The sequence below is a fragment of the Canis lupus genome, chromosome 1 (assembly GCF_003254725.2).
Source record: "Canis lupus dingo isolate Sandy chromosome 1, ASM325472v2, whole genome shotgun sequence".
Classification (NCBI taxonomy): Eukaryota; Metazoa; Chordata; class Mammalia; order Carnivora; family Canidae; genus Canis; species Canis lupus.
Window position 1 is genome coordinate 72695356 of NC_064243.1, and position 13473 is coordinate 72708828.

Genomic DNA, 13473 nt, shown 5'->3' on the forward strand with positions numbered 1-13473 from the left:
AATATTTCCAAAGCTGTTGGTGGATTAATGTAACACAAAAGCACTCTTGGTAGAAAATACCAGGCCAGGGCTCAGTGAATTTTTTCTTCAAAGGGCCAGTTCCTAAAGATGTAAAGCTTACAGGCCATACGGTCTTGGTTGCAGCATCTGAACTCGGCCGCTGTAGCAGGAAAGCCGCCGCAGATAATATAGGAATGAACGCACATGGTTGTGTTCTAATAAAACTTTATTTGCAAAAACTAATAATGAACTTGATCTGCTCTCTAAGCTGTTGAGTGCTGCCCTCTACCACAGATAAAGGAATGAGCAGGGGTGGTGATCTCAGGTGGTAAGGCCGGCTATCAGCAGGGAGCTTTAGAGCAGGAGAGGGCTTTGATGCCACCTTCCCCTGTCTGAAGGTCCCCCAGACCCGGGCAGGGCCAGACAGAAGCCCTCGGCCTGCGTCCCCAGGGTTAGCTGAGCTGGCAACTGGCCTGGGGTAGTTTAGAGGATGGAAATTTCCAAGTGGGCCAAGAGCCTTCTCTCTGCCAAGGACTGATTCAGAGTTCAGGGATTAAGCCTCTGGCGTGGGGATTAAGCCGCAGTTTCACAGGCTCTGACCCTCCCGGCACCAGATGCTGGGCCTGGCCAGGTACAGCACGTGCTGTTGAGAAGGTCCTCACCCCGGGTGTGGGCATGAAAGGGAAGAATGAAATGAGGGGCCCGAGTTTTCTGCTTTCAATCTTGATTCTCTTCTACTTCTGCTGAATCTGAGATGAGAACATACTTTGGAAACAACCAAGGAGCATGAAGGAATTTATCCCCAAGGCCAAGAGTGAGTAAACTGCAGAGTGTTAAGTTCTCAGTAGGGATGCAGAGAAGCATGGGCACAGACCTCACATTCCATCCTCGTGCTTTGTTCTGCTGGCTTCATGCTGCTGCTTCCTGTGTGTCTGGAAAACCACTCCTGATTTCCAGGTGCTTAGCACGCATGTGCCAGCCTACAGGGTCTATTTCAAAAGCAGCTTGTAGTTACCTGGGTCATGTTTGCACCTTCTGTCGTCAGTCATCCAGCAAACACTGGTCTCCGGAGGGTGGAGGTGGGGGTGGGGGCTTTGAACTCTGGAGCTTGAGGAAGACGCCTCTGGGTCAGTCCTTTGTTTTCTACAGAGACAGAGACCCAGAAGGGGATGGGAGTGGTTCAGTTAAACACTAATCTGAGGTGCATGGAAGACTAGAATCCAGTTCTATGGGCTTCTAGTTCTGTGGTCCATTTGTGAGACAGAACTACACTGTTGTCTGTGATGATAAAGGTAATGGGTTAGAGGCACCTGTAGTGGATTTCAAGTCCAATCAAAGTAAAGTAAAGGCTCTTTGACTATGAGATGGAATAAGTTTTTGCCTCACTCTGTAGCTCTAACTTCTTCAAATCCTATAAAAATTAGCTTTTGTTTCCTTGCATGGAGGTTACTTGTGTATACTTCTGTAGCAGTCGGGGTAGGGTGAGTTATGTTGCAGTGACAAGTGACCCCTAAAGTTAAGTGGCTTACAAAACCAGAGTTGTATTTCTCACTCATGTTATGTGCGTGTTGTGAGTTGCTGTGTTTCTGCTCCCCACCTCCTCTCTCAAAGGCTGAGGCTGGCAAAGCTGCCTCTCACCCAGGGTTGGAAAACTCTAGGTGGTAGGCCGAATCCAGTCTGCCATCTGCTTCTGTGAATATAAATATATTTCATTGAAACATAGATATGTTTATTCACAGATCTGTTTATTATTCATAGATATGAAACATGGATATTATTTATAACTGTGTTTGCATTTTACTAACAAAAATGAGTATTTGCAGTAGAGGTAGAGTACAGGCCACAGTGCCCCAAAATTTGACTTTCTGGCCCTTTACAGAACAAGTTGGCTGACCCCAGTGTGAAACATTGACAAGAGAAAAAGAGGGCAAACTACAGGCTGGTTCTTAAAACTTCTTCCCAGGGCAGCCCTGGTGGCCTAGCAGTTTGGTGCCACCTTCAGCCCAGGGTGTGATCCTGGAGACCCGGGATTGAGTCCCATGTCGGGCTCCCTGCATGGAGCATGCCTCTCCCTCTGCCTGTGTCTCTGCCTCTCTCTCTCTCTCTGTGTGTCTGTCATGAATAAATAAATAAAATCTTAAAAAAAAAAAAAAAACTTCTTCCCAGAAGTGACACATGGTCATTTCTGCTCACATTTCCTACACTCGAACAAGACATGTGGCCACTCTTGAGTTCACTAAAGAGGGATGGAAAATCAACCTATTTCAATGTGATTTATGTTTTATTTGTACAAAAGTGGACTCCTTTTAAATTAAGCAGAAGAAAGATTTATGTGAAGGGTATTGGGTAATCACACAGTTGACAGGAAGGCTGGAAAGCCAGGCTCCCGAGGGAAAGAGGAAGAAGCACCACAGTCCCACCACAGCCATGGCCTCTGTGCGTCTTGCCCCCTGGGGTCTCCTGCACTCCAGGTCCTGACCATTGCCCACTTCCCTGAAGCCACTGGGGGTAACTTAAAATTGGACCTTAGCCTGCTTGTCATTCTCTCAAGATTCACAGTGCTAGGTGGGTGCCACTTATTGACCACATTTAAGCCATAAGGCCATGTCCTAGCCACTGAGAGGCCTGGGAGAACGAGTATAAAGGTTGTTGGTTTTTTTTTCTTCCCATCTTGGGAAGGCAGAAGGAAGGGGCCTTAATTATAAAGATTTATAAAGGGAGAGATTTCATTGATGTAGGACTCCATGCTGGGAAGCTCAAGCATCATCCATTCTATGCTCAAGTGCTGCTAGCTGGAGGCTGGGCAGGGTGTGCGGAAGAGTTTGGCACTGCTTTGGGTTTAACTTCTTCAGTGACATTTGGGCAGCCTTATCTCTCCATGCTTCCAGCCCGTGGCCTGGAAAGATTGGAGAAGGGTGGAACAGCTTCTCTCTCCTGGTTGTCCAGAAGCCACAATGACACTCATCACCTGGACTTTTCTTATCCCCTTCCTCCTTATCCATCATTCCATCCCCATGAAAGACCTTTACCTTTTTGTAAAAAGTAAGTCAGAAATCTAGTCATGGCCAGAAGGGCAGGAATGTATCAGAAATCAAATCGAATACGTTTCACTTTGTTGCTCCCACTAGGTAATTCTACTGGTGTGAATCATTGGGATTGGATTTTGTCCAAGCACTTTTAACCTCACAGGGTGCAAGGCAGGGGTTGTTTGACAAGCTGAGGTGGGGTTTGGTTTTGAAGAGGTGAGCTCCATGGATACAGAGCACGCCTTCAGGTGGGGTACACTGAGGTCATGCCAACCAGGAACCCCTTTCCACTAAGGGCCTCCAGTTTGAACTTTTGAGTTCATATCCAAATGAAATTATGGATAGTCTAAAAGATCGAACAAGAGTAACTTGTAACTTTGAATCCCATGACTAGACCTTGCTCTCTACAAGCTAATATTTCTAACATATCTTCTATGTGAGTAACCCAATTGCATTGAATCATACTTTTTCCTTTGAAAAATATCGATTTGTTTGGTGGGAATATTTAAACACAGTTTTTTTTTTTTTTAACTCTATGTTGGTATCTTTTTATTTTTTCCAGTGAATTTGAAGTCTCAGAATGTGGATGTGGCATGGAAAATTCTGGACCTTTAATGCTTCCCCACCTGAGATGACTAAAGCAGACAGATCTGGATTCTCTAAAAGATGTGAACCCCAAAATAGGAAAAGCTGGTGTGACAATCCAGGGGTCAAGGATGTGTTAGAACTTGGAGTCATGGATCTAAGACTCAGAACTCTTATTTGCAGGTTTGTGGTTGTGTATTGAATAATCGCTTTGGAACAGACTAATGGTCAAGAGCTTCCTAGAAGTGTGAGATGGCTTGTCACTGCACTTATATGGGAATACCTAACGGAAACTGTTTATAAGGTAGGTTTACATCTCTTTTGGTGATTTTGGATATGTCCAAAAAATGGCTAAAAGCAAAAAGTACATCCAGCATTGGGATTTTGTCTGCAGATTTCTATCCTATCTAGATCTTATGTTTTTTTGTTATGGTGTTGGCTGGGGGAGGGAGGCAGTGCTGTATCCCAAGGGTCAACATGGATATGGTGGCTTTGTTATGGCTCTGTAACATGCGATGAGCCAGGGAAAGGTGGAGATTAAAGCTCAGGCCACTAAATGGGAGCCCATTCTCCCTGACAAGAGCAGGACAGCAAAACAGGTCAGCAAGTCAAATGTCCAAATCAGATGGAAGATGAGTACAGCAGGTTGGGGAAACAGGGATGGGCAAAGAGGATTTTCCCTTCTTCGGTCCCTCTTGGCTTTAGAGTCTGATATCACCATTGGATTCTGTAGCCCATCCTGCCCTGGGAAGCTTCCATTCAGCAGGTTCTGTTCCCTCTGCCAGTGGAAAATAGAGAGCGTCTTCAAGTTGGCAATCCAGTTTCTTATTGGGACCAGTACCCTGACACCAAGGTTAAATTCTTGGAAGCCTAGATCCTACCCCCACCCCTTCAGCCCCCAAGTGACATCCTGGTCCAGGGAGTTGCTTATCTAGAATCTTATTGCTACCAACCAATAGCTGACTTCTTTTATCTCTGTGTCACCTTCTCTGGCATCACCTGCAAAGTCAGTCTTCTGTGAGGACCCAAATGAAAGTCAGATATAAGTCCCTGTAACTGGGTGTCCATATTCAGCTCTTTTTTTTCTTTGTTCTGCAGAGAAGCTTGACCAGGGAAGGAGGCTGAAGGTTTCTTCTATCACTAGGGTCTCTCCTGCCCAGGTCAGACCCAGAGTCCCCAAGAGCAGTAGCTCTACCAGGAGGCTCTCTTGAAATGATCAGAAGATGGTTTAGGGGGCACAGTGAAGCTCAGCCAGGCCTCTGATGACCAAGGGTGACTTTGTTCTCTTCATCTTTGTATCTGCTGCTGTTTGCTGCTGAAAATGGTTTCAAACCTCTGGAGTCCAGTGTTTCTTTTATAAAAATACTTTTCATATTCATTTCCTTACAAAACACACAAAAAAACTCAATTTATATTCCACATATTATACATGATTAAAGCTTTCTCCCTTTATTCCTGCTTGCAAGGTAATTATTTTTATTGATGACAAATGTGAGATTTTGGTCTCTCATTATCTGCTTCACAAAAGAGAGTACCCTATTAGTCAAATAAAATTCACAATTTTGCTTTATTAAAAGATTTTATTTATTTGAGAGAGAGGGCATGAGCAAATGTGCGTGCACATGAACCAGGGGAGGGGCCTAGGGAAAGAATCTCAAGCAGACTCTGTGTTGAGCAAGGAGCCCCACATGAGGCTCAATTTTACGATCCTGAGATGATACCCTGGGCCAAAATCAAGAGTTGGGTGCTTAACTGACTGAACCATCCAGGCACCCTTATAATTTTACTTTTTAAGTGACCCATATTCAGTATAATAGATACATAATATTTCAACATACGGTTTCACAATTATAGTATTTCAGAAGCTTAGGGACCCTCTGGCCCAACCCCACAATGTACAAAAGGGAAACTGAGTCACAGAGAGGAAAAGTAACTTTCCCAAAGTCATATCGAAGTGTGCCTTCACAAATGCTCTTCCTGTTTCTTGGCCTAATGCTTTTGCTACAAAGCTACTTTTCCCTTAGTGATCCTGTCACTTCCTTTCTATGGACTGCTTTGAGCTAAAGGATTATCAAGCAATCCTATTTTTTAAAGGCTAAATAAGCACATCCCAGTTGCATAAATTGAAGCATGAGCTAGAAAGTAGAATTGTGACGTGGGCATCAGAAAGTCTGAGAGCTCCTCCTGCCTGTTCAGGTCTCTCTAGTGCTTATGGTGCTTCTGGGGCTGTGGGAATGTTGAGAGAGCCAAGGAACGGGATGGGGTAAGAGGGGATGTGGGTGTGCGGACAGGAGGGCAGTGAGGCAGCACAGAGCCCGAGGAGCCATCGGACTGGGGGACAGCCCACGGTACACTTTAAATAAATAGTGCTTTTCCAATTGGTGTTTACCAATTCTTAGTTGTGGATATTTGGGGGAGGCTCAAGAAAATGTTTTCACAGCCCTTGGGGATCGTGTAATGAGAAGCATGTGTAAACTGAATGTTGAAGGAGCCACACCTGGGACACATTTGACCCATGACAGATACTCATGTGGGAAAAGAGCCAATGTTTTTGGAGCTGGCCCATTTTATGAAAAGATGCCTATCAAAACAAACACAAGTATACAAACAAAGCAACAACAGCAACAAATACCTCAGGGCCTGAGATTTGGGCATGGTTTTCTGAACAAAAGACTCAGCTCCACCAAAGCTCAGGGAGAGAAGCCATAAAAGAAAATGCCCCAGTCTGAAGGAGAGGCCGTCTCACTTCGGCCTCATGTGCATCCCCCGCGGGGACTATCATGTTACCGTTTTAATGAAAAGCAGACACTTTAAAAATGACTTCATACCAAATGAAAAATGATTCTAAGCTGAGTATGGCTTGTTGCGGGGTGAGCATAGGACTCCCACAGGGATATCCGTGGCTCCTCTCGTCCCCTGGGTCCAGGGTTACCAGGGAAGTAGAGATGCAGCTGATTTGAACAAAAATGCCACGCCAGGGGGTGTCTTCAGACTCTGCACCCATCATATATTTTGTTCTCTTTGCTACTCCAATGTGAAAAAGCAAAACCATGTACTGGTCCTGATTCAAGGGCTCCAGAGTTCTAGATTTTATTCTGTGGCAGATAGGGAGCCCCTGAAGGCATCCTCAGTCAAATGCTGTCCTCGACTTGGCAGAAGGAGCCCTTTGTGATGGTGTGTTTGCTTCTTCTTGTATTGTCTCTCAGTCTTGCACTCAAGCTCAGTGTACCAAATCCAGGTCACTGAATGTCCCAGAGTTTCTCCTACCACCCCTTCCTTTGTCAATATTATTCCCCCTTTCTGCATGCCACTTCCACCCCATTTGCTTGGCTCATGCCTGTTCAAAAACCACTTCACCCTGAGTTCCTGCCTCCACCTCTTTAGTCATCTCGGTAACGGTATCAGTCATGCCTGTTACAGTTATGGGCTGGGGGAGGGATTGTCTGCATGATTCAGGGACTCTAAGTTCTTTGGCTGAAGGAAATGTGTTCATTCATCTCTGAATCTCCAGTGCTCAGTAACTTGTACAGCATCTGGAACACAGTAGGTGCTCCATAAATAGCATTGATTGAGTGAATCAAAGAATCTCAGGTTTATGAGTTCATAAAGTGCCACCTGATTGGACAACTTTGGGTACAGACATTGCTGGTTCACGGACAAGCCAGCAGAGGTAACTGAATCCAAAGAATAGAATTCTGGTTCACCTTCTACGGTCCATGATGTCTCTGAAAGTTGTTGGAAACAAAAGACTTGCCAAACAAAAGAAAAATGGCTCATTGTAAGCTCCACACATTCAAGAAGCTTTCGCTATCTTCCAGTATCTGGGTTCTCCACAGAACTCCAAGACAAATCACATAAAAGGAGTGCTATAGACTAAGAGAGTTCACGGCGAACTTCTCTGCTTTTGTTCAGTGTGGTCTTGAGGTCTATCCTTGGAGTGCTTATAGCCTAATTGCTAGTATTAGCAACCAAGTGAAAATGATGGTTGTAGGAGTGTCTGGGTGACTCCATCAGTTAAGCATCTGCCTTTGACTCAGGCCATGATCCCAGGGTCCTGGGATTGAGCCCCACATCAGGCTCTCTGCTCAGCAGGGAGTGTGCTTCTCCCTCTCCCTCTGCCTGCCATTCTGCCTACTTGTGCACTCTCTCTCTCAATCTCTCTCTGTGTCAAATAAATAAATAAACGAATCTTTAAAAAAAAGAAAATGATAGATGATAGTTATCGAAGAAGTCTTGGGTTCATGGCTGATAGCACATTTGCAATTTTATAGCTTTATTTCCTACATTAATGCAAAGGAATAAGTAATGTAAAATTGTAGTCACTGTGACAAGATCTGTGAATAACACAGGGCTCTTAGGGTTGTAAATAAAAACCCATCCTTGACAAGCTTAAACAGGGACTAGGGATTTTATTTACTCACAGATTTGAAAAATCCAGAGCAAGTCTGGCTTCAAACATGAGTTGATTCTGGGACTTAAATGAAATCAAGACAGTCTTTTCCTGTGGTTCAGTTCTGTTTCTGTATTTGCTTCATTTCCGGGTGCCATCTTGTGCCTCCAAAGCTCCAAGATCGTACTCTCTCAGTCCATATTAAATGTGAAAGAAGATAATGTTTCCTTCTGGAATCACCTACTCCAGTCCTGGGATTCATTCTGATCAGACCAACTTGAGTCAGGTGCCTCCCTGACCCAACCCTGTGGCTCTGTGGTTTGGATGTACTGAGGGTCCAGGCTTGTGACATTTGCTCCACTTTGGAGGCTAGGGGCAAGGGGTAGGGCTCCTCCCAAGTCACAGAGGATGGGGTATGACTCAAATCACCAAAACAAGGGAAGATGAATATTGGCAGGCCGGCAAAAATCATTTGTTGTCCATTCCAGGGACATAAAAATGGAAGTACAGTTTGATTATTCCCAGAGCCTATCAAAGCACAAAAGCACAAATGCCGTGTCCTGACCATTGTCCAGGCCAACTCTGTACAAAGTATTCCTTTTTCACTTGATACTTAAAGTTTGGGAGACGGCCCTGTTATACAGGGTGAAATAAGAATAAGACCTAGACCCTGAAACACGAAGGTACTTTCCATATGCATGTGAGATGCCTTCTTTTTGAGCATTCTTTATAATCCCTGACTATGTAATACAAAGGATGTGTTGAAATGACTACTTTGTCAGAACCTCTTGGTTGGAAGCCAGACAAGGAAACAGGAGAAACGTTGAAGCCAGGAGGCTCTGTAACTCTGGGTAGGAGTGGGGAGCACCCAGGTCTGGAAGGAGCAGGGATGAAGGGATGAACAAACCTCTCTTATCCACCTTTGCAACTGCATCCAAGAGGGGCATCTGTGGGAGGGTAATTTATTCACTTACTCATTCATCTCTCCAACATTTCCTGAGCACCTCTGCCCATCCATGTACTGGAAATACATTATGGTACCCAGCACACTGCATCTTCTCAATAGATGTGTGTTCAATGAATGCAATCTGGAAAAATAACCTTTCATGTTACAATTAAAGATGTAATGTCACACATGAAAATACATCACTGGTTTACACAGTAAGTGTCCATGAATGTCTGCACTGGTGAAAGTATTGGTTAACAGATCCTGTCTGATTTGAATGGTGAGGTAAAAGTGACTAGTAAAAAGAATACTACTCATGGTTAACACTGGAGTTTCCTTTTTTTTTTTTTTAAGATTTTATTTATTTATTCATAGACACAGAGAGAAAGAGGCAGGGACACAGGCAGAGGGAGAAGCAGGCTCCATGCAGGGAGCCTGATGTGGGACTCAATCCCGGGTCCCCAGGATCACACCACAGGCTGCAGGCGGCACCAAACCACTGAGCCACTGGGGCTACCCAACACTGGAGTTTCCTAGTTATATCTATACTACTTTTCTTTGCACCCATTATCCCATTTAATTCCCTACAATGACACTATGACTTGTTACTATTAATTATCCTTATTTTACAGAAGAGGGAATGAAGGCAACAAGAGATTAATCAACCTGCGCATAGTCACACAGATTATAGTTGATGGAGCCAGGGCCTTCCTGAAGACCAGTCCACTTTCAGAATTGAGGCTCAGTACTGGAGAGACTAGAGGTACCAGACGGGTGCTGGGGTGAGGGACAGAAGTCACAGATTTATTAACATTACCTACCAGGAAAAACTGTTTACACTGAACTGAATCAGGAAGCTTCCAATGGGGTGTTATGGTCTCTCTTTGTTACGTAGGAAAGCTGAACACAAAAGGTTGTCATTGTATTTTAAGCTCTTAGCACTGAATTCCAATTGGATCAAAGCCAGGTGGACACCAAGCAGAATGGACTTGATTAAAAAAAAAAAAAAAAAAAGAATGGACTTGATACAGGGAGGGTGGGAGGAGAAGTGGAAAACGGGTTTTACTTAAACCTTACAGGGCCTCTGTCTGTGTCTTCCTTCCTATGGGTCTAGAGCTTCCTTTGCCCTCAGGTGGAGACTGGAAATCCCAGCAAAGATACTTGTTTTTAAATTTTGCTTTCACTGAAACAAAATGGTAAGTGGGCTCCCTGAGCAATCAAGCCAAGACTTTGAGGAACATATCAGAGTTTTTTGACATTTGCCGATATACAGACTTCCTGCTTTGTAATGGCAATTTCTCCTCCTTGCTGTTTCTGTGCAGTTATACTACAAGAGGTGGAGAGATGTTCATGTGTGCCAGAACATTAAAAGAAAATTTACACTGAACACAGTATAATAACTCTGGTTCTTTCTCTTTTATTAAAAACAAAATGTGTAAGAGAGTTCTGGTTTGGAGGCGAGTTGTGTTTGTAGTTCTCACAGCTATAGTGTTGATATAGCACCCAGTGCCCATCAAGACTTGACTCAGTTTAACTGTTTTGAAGACTTCTGTCCCATGCACTTGGTCATCATTTGGAAGCAGGCTGAGGAGTTGTTATGTGCTGTCTAGAATAGATTTTCCTGGAATTGTTAGACTTGCATAATTCCGAAGTAATCTGTAGCATTTTACAGTTGGGAAGGAACTTGGAGTTCTTGTTATGGATGGGCATGACCTACAATATCCCATGTGCTTGAGAACAGTGCTGGACCTTGCCAAAAGTGCGTGGCCTAGCCTGCAGGCTCCTTTTAAGAGGAAGGGCATTTTCTGTGGAAGGAGGCCCTGATTGACCATTGCAATCCTCAGACAGCTTTAACCATAATCATAACCCTTGCCTACTATGCTGGATACTTGACGGCTGTTGTCTTATCTGGACTTCTTCCCACTCACAAGCTCCCTCTGGGCTTGGTTTTTGTTCTTGAAGTTTGCAGAAGATAAACAACAGTTCTTTAACAGAAACCTAGCTGGAACTGGGACAAAACCTTCATGGGGAAAAGTGGCCATATCTTGTCACTTGAGCCTTCTGCTGTTTTTTGTATTCTTGTTTGTTTGTTTATTTATTTTTAAATAAATGTCATTGTGAAAAGCATTATTGTGCTGTGTAAAGGAAAGTCTCTCTGGAGTGCTGTTGCCTGGCTCAGCTACTCACTAGCTGTGTGATTTTGGGTAGGTTATTGAGTCTTTCTGTGCCTCAGATTTCCTCATCTATAGATCAGCATAATAAGAACATCATTAAGGGTCACCTGGGTGGCTCAGTGATTGAGCATCTGCCTTTGGCTCAGGATATGATCCCAGGGTCCTGGGATTGAGTCCCACATCGGGCTCCCTGCAGGGAGCTTGCTTCTCCCTCTGCCTGTGTCTCTGCCTCTCTCTGTTTGTCTCTCATGAATAAATAAATAAAATCTTAAAAAAAAAAATCGTTAAAGAAATCCCCTGCGTGTGAAATGAAATAAACATATGTTGATACCTAGAGCATTACCTGTCATATGGAAATCATTTGATTTTTGTTAATTATTGTTATAAAAATTATACAGAATATATATAGAATATAGATGTTTGTACCTCTTTCCTGACATGAGTTTGACTATTTGGCTGTGACATAAATACCTAGATACATTAAAAGTGAATAAATGCCAGGCAACTGAGGCCATATGTTGCCATTGGAATTCTTTCACTCATTTTTTCATTCATTCATTCATTCACTCACACAACACACACACTGTGGCAGGCACTAAGCTGGGCTTTGAGAGGCTTGGATAATTCTTACAGGCGTTAGTGGTAAGGTCTTCAGACTGGCTTCAGCATGGCGGTCCAGGAAGGCTCTAGGGGCTGGTAAATTTAAAAAATATATATTTTATTTATTTATTCGAGAGAGAGACAGAGAGAGAGCAAAAACAGAGGAAGGGGCAAAACGGAGATGGAAAAAGACAAGTAAAATAGCCACTGAGTGCAAGCTGGACTTGGGGCTTGATCCCTGGACCCTGAGAACAGGATCTGAGCCAAAGTCAAGTGCTTAACCCACTGAGACACTCAGGTGCCCCACAAAAATGAGATACTGTCAATCCATCAATCTCTGTATATTTACTGAGCATTCACCAAGGCAAAGCACCAAGCTAGGGAAAGAAGTAGGCAGAGTGGGCCCTGGGGTAGAAATACAACAAAGTACAGAGAACACCTGCTCTTGAGGAATTTACAGTCTTTTGCTGGGAAGACAAAGTACATATGTATGAAATGACAGTGTCAGGCTGTGACTTAAATAAGTGAAATCTGTATCTGTCTTTTCCAGCACAATGGTCCACCTGGATAGTACAGGGACACACGTTTCTTCTCAGTTGTACAGACCTGCCAGCTCCTGCTCGGGATGTGGAATGCCCTTCTTGGAGGGCAGGTATGGTTCTTTGATTTTCCACATGGCTGTGCCTAGTCAGGCAGCCCTGATGGTCTACCTCTTGCTTGCCAGGGCTTCTGTTTCTCGCCTCTGTGGATCCAGTAGATGAATCATTGCCTCTCTGTGTGCCAATAGTACGTTGTATAGACCTAGCATCTCTATCATGGTATTTTTCACATGACTTGGGAGTGGCTGATGGGTCTCTGCTGGCTTCCATTAAGAATTGCTTCATTTATCTATTCCTACATCACCAACCACCTCAGAACTTACTGCCTTAAAACTACAACTACTTAATTACCTACAATTCTGAGAGTCAGGAATTTGGGTGGGGCCAGGGGTGCAGCTTGCCACTGCTCCACATGGTGCTGCTGCCGTGGCTTTGCTGGGGCTCTAGGAACTGCTGTGGCCTCCCTCACATGTCTGGGCCTTGGTCCTGGCTGTCTGCTAGGGTGTCTCAGTTCCTGTCTGAGCTGCCCCTCTTTCTCCAGTGATGTGTCACCATTTAATAGTCTAGCTGGAGCCTTGTTATATGGCAGCTGGCTTTTAGGGGATGAACATGGAAGATGCAGTATTTCTGAAGATCTAGCCCAGAAATCACACATAGCCACACTTCAGCCAAAGCAAGACACAGGGATGTTCAAATTCAAGGAAATAAAATCTGCCTTTTGATGACATGAATGGCAAAGCCATGGTCCAGAAGAACATGAAGGAATGGGTTGGGCGGGGGTGGGGGGTGGGGATGGATGTGACCACCTTTGGTAACATCTTATTTATTCTCAACACTTAGCACATACCTGGAACATGGTAATTGTTAGTGATAAAATCTGGCATTTAATGAGCTCACTTACTTAGGCATTTACATGTATTATCTTGTTAAATCCTCACAACTCTTTGAGGTGTTATTATCCCCATTTTGCTGAGCAAATTGAGGCTTGGAGATGCTGGAACAATTGCCCAAGGTTATTAAACTAGTAAAATGTGGAACTAGAAATCAGACTCGGTAGCCTGGCTCCAGAGGTTAAGCACAAATCATTTTACTGAAAAACTGAATGATCAGGCTTTTTGTGGTTTACTTTTCCCTGGTATCATTTGTCACCATT

The 13473-nt window shown here is 44.1% G+C and overlaps 1 long non-coding RNA gene across 1 annotated transcript; it reads left to right on the plus strand.

The window, feature by feature from the left end:
• The first annotated feature begins 535 nt into the window (after positions 1-535).
• LOC112644613 (uncharacterized) lies at positions 536-5096 on the plus strand. Its single transcript, XR_007413897.1, has 3 exons — positions 536-814; positions 3589-3915; positions 4710-5096. It is a non-coding gene; the product is annotated as an uncharacterized LOC112644613 (long non-coding RNA).
• The last annotated feature ends 8377 nt before the right edge of the window (positions 5097-13473 follow it).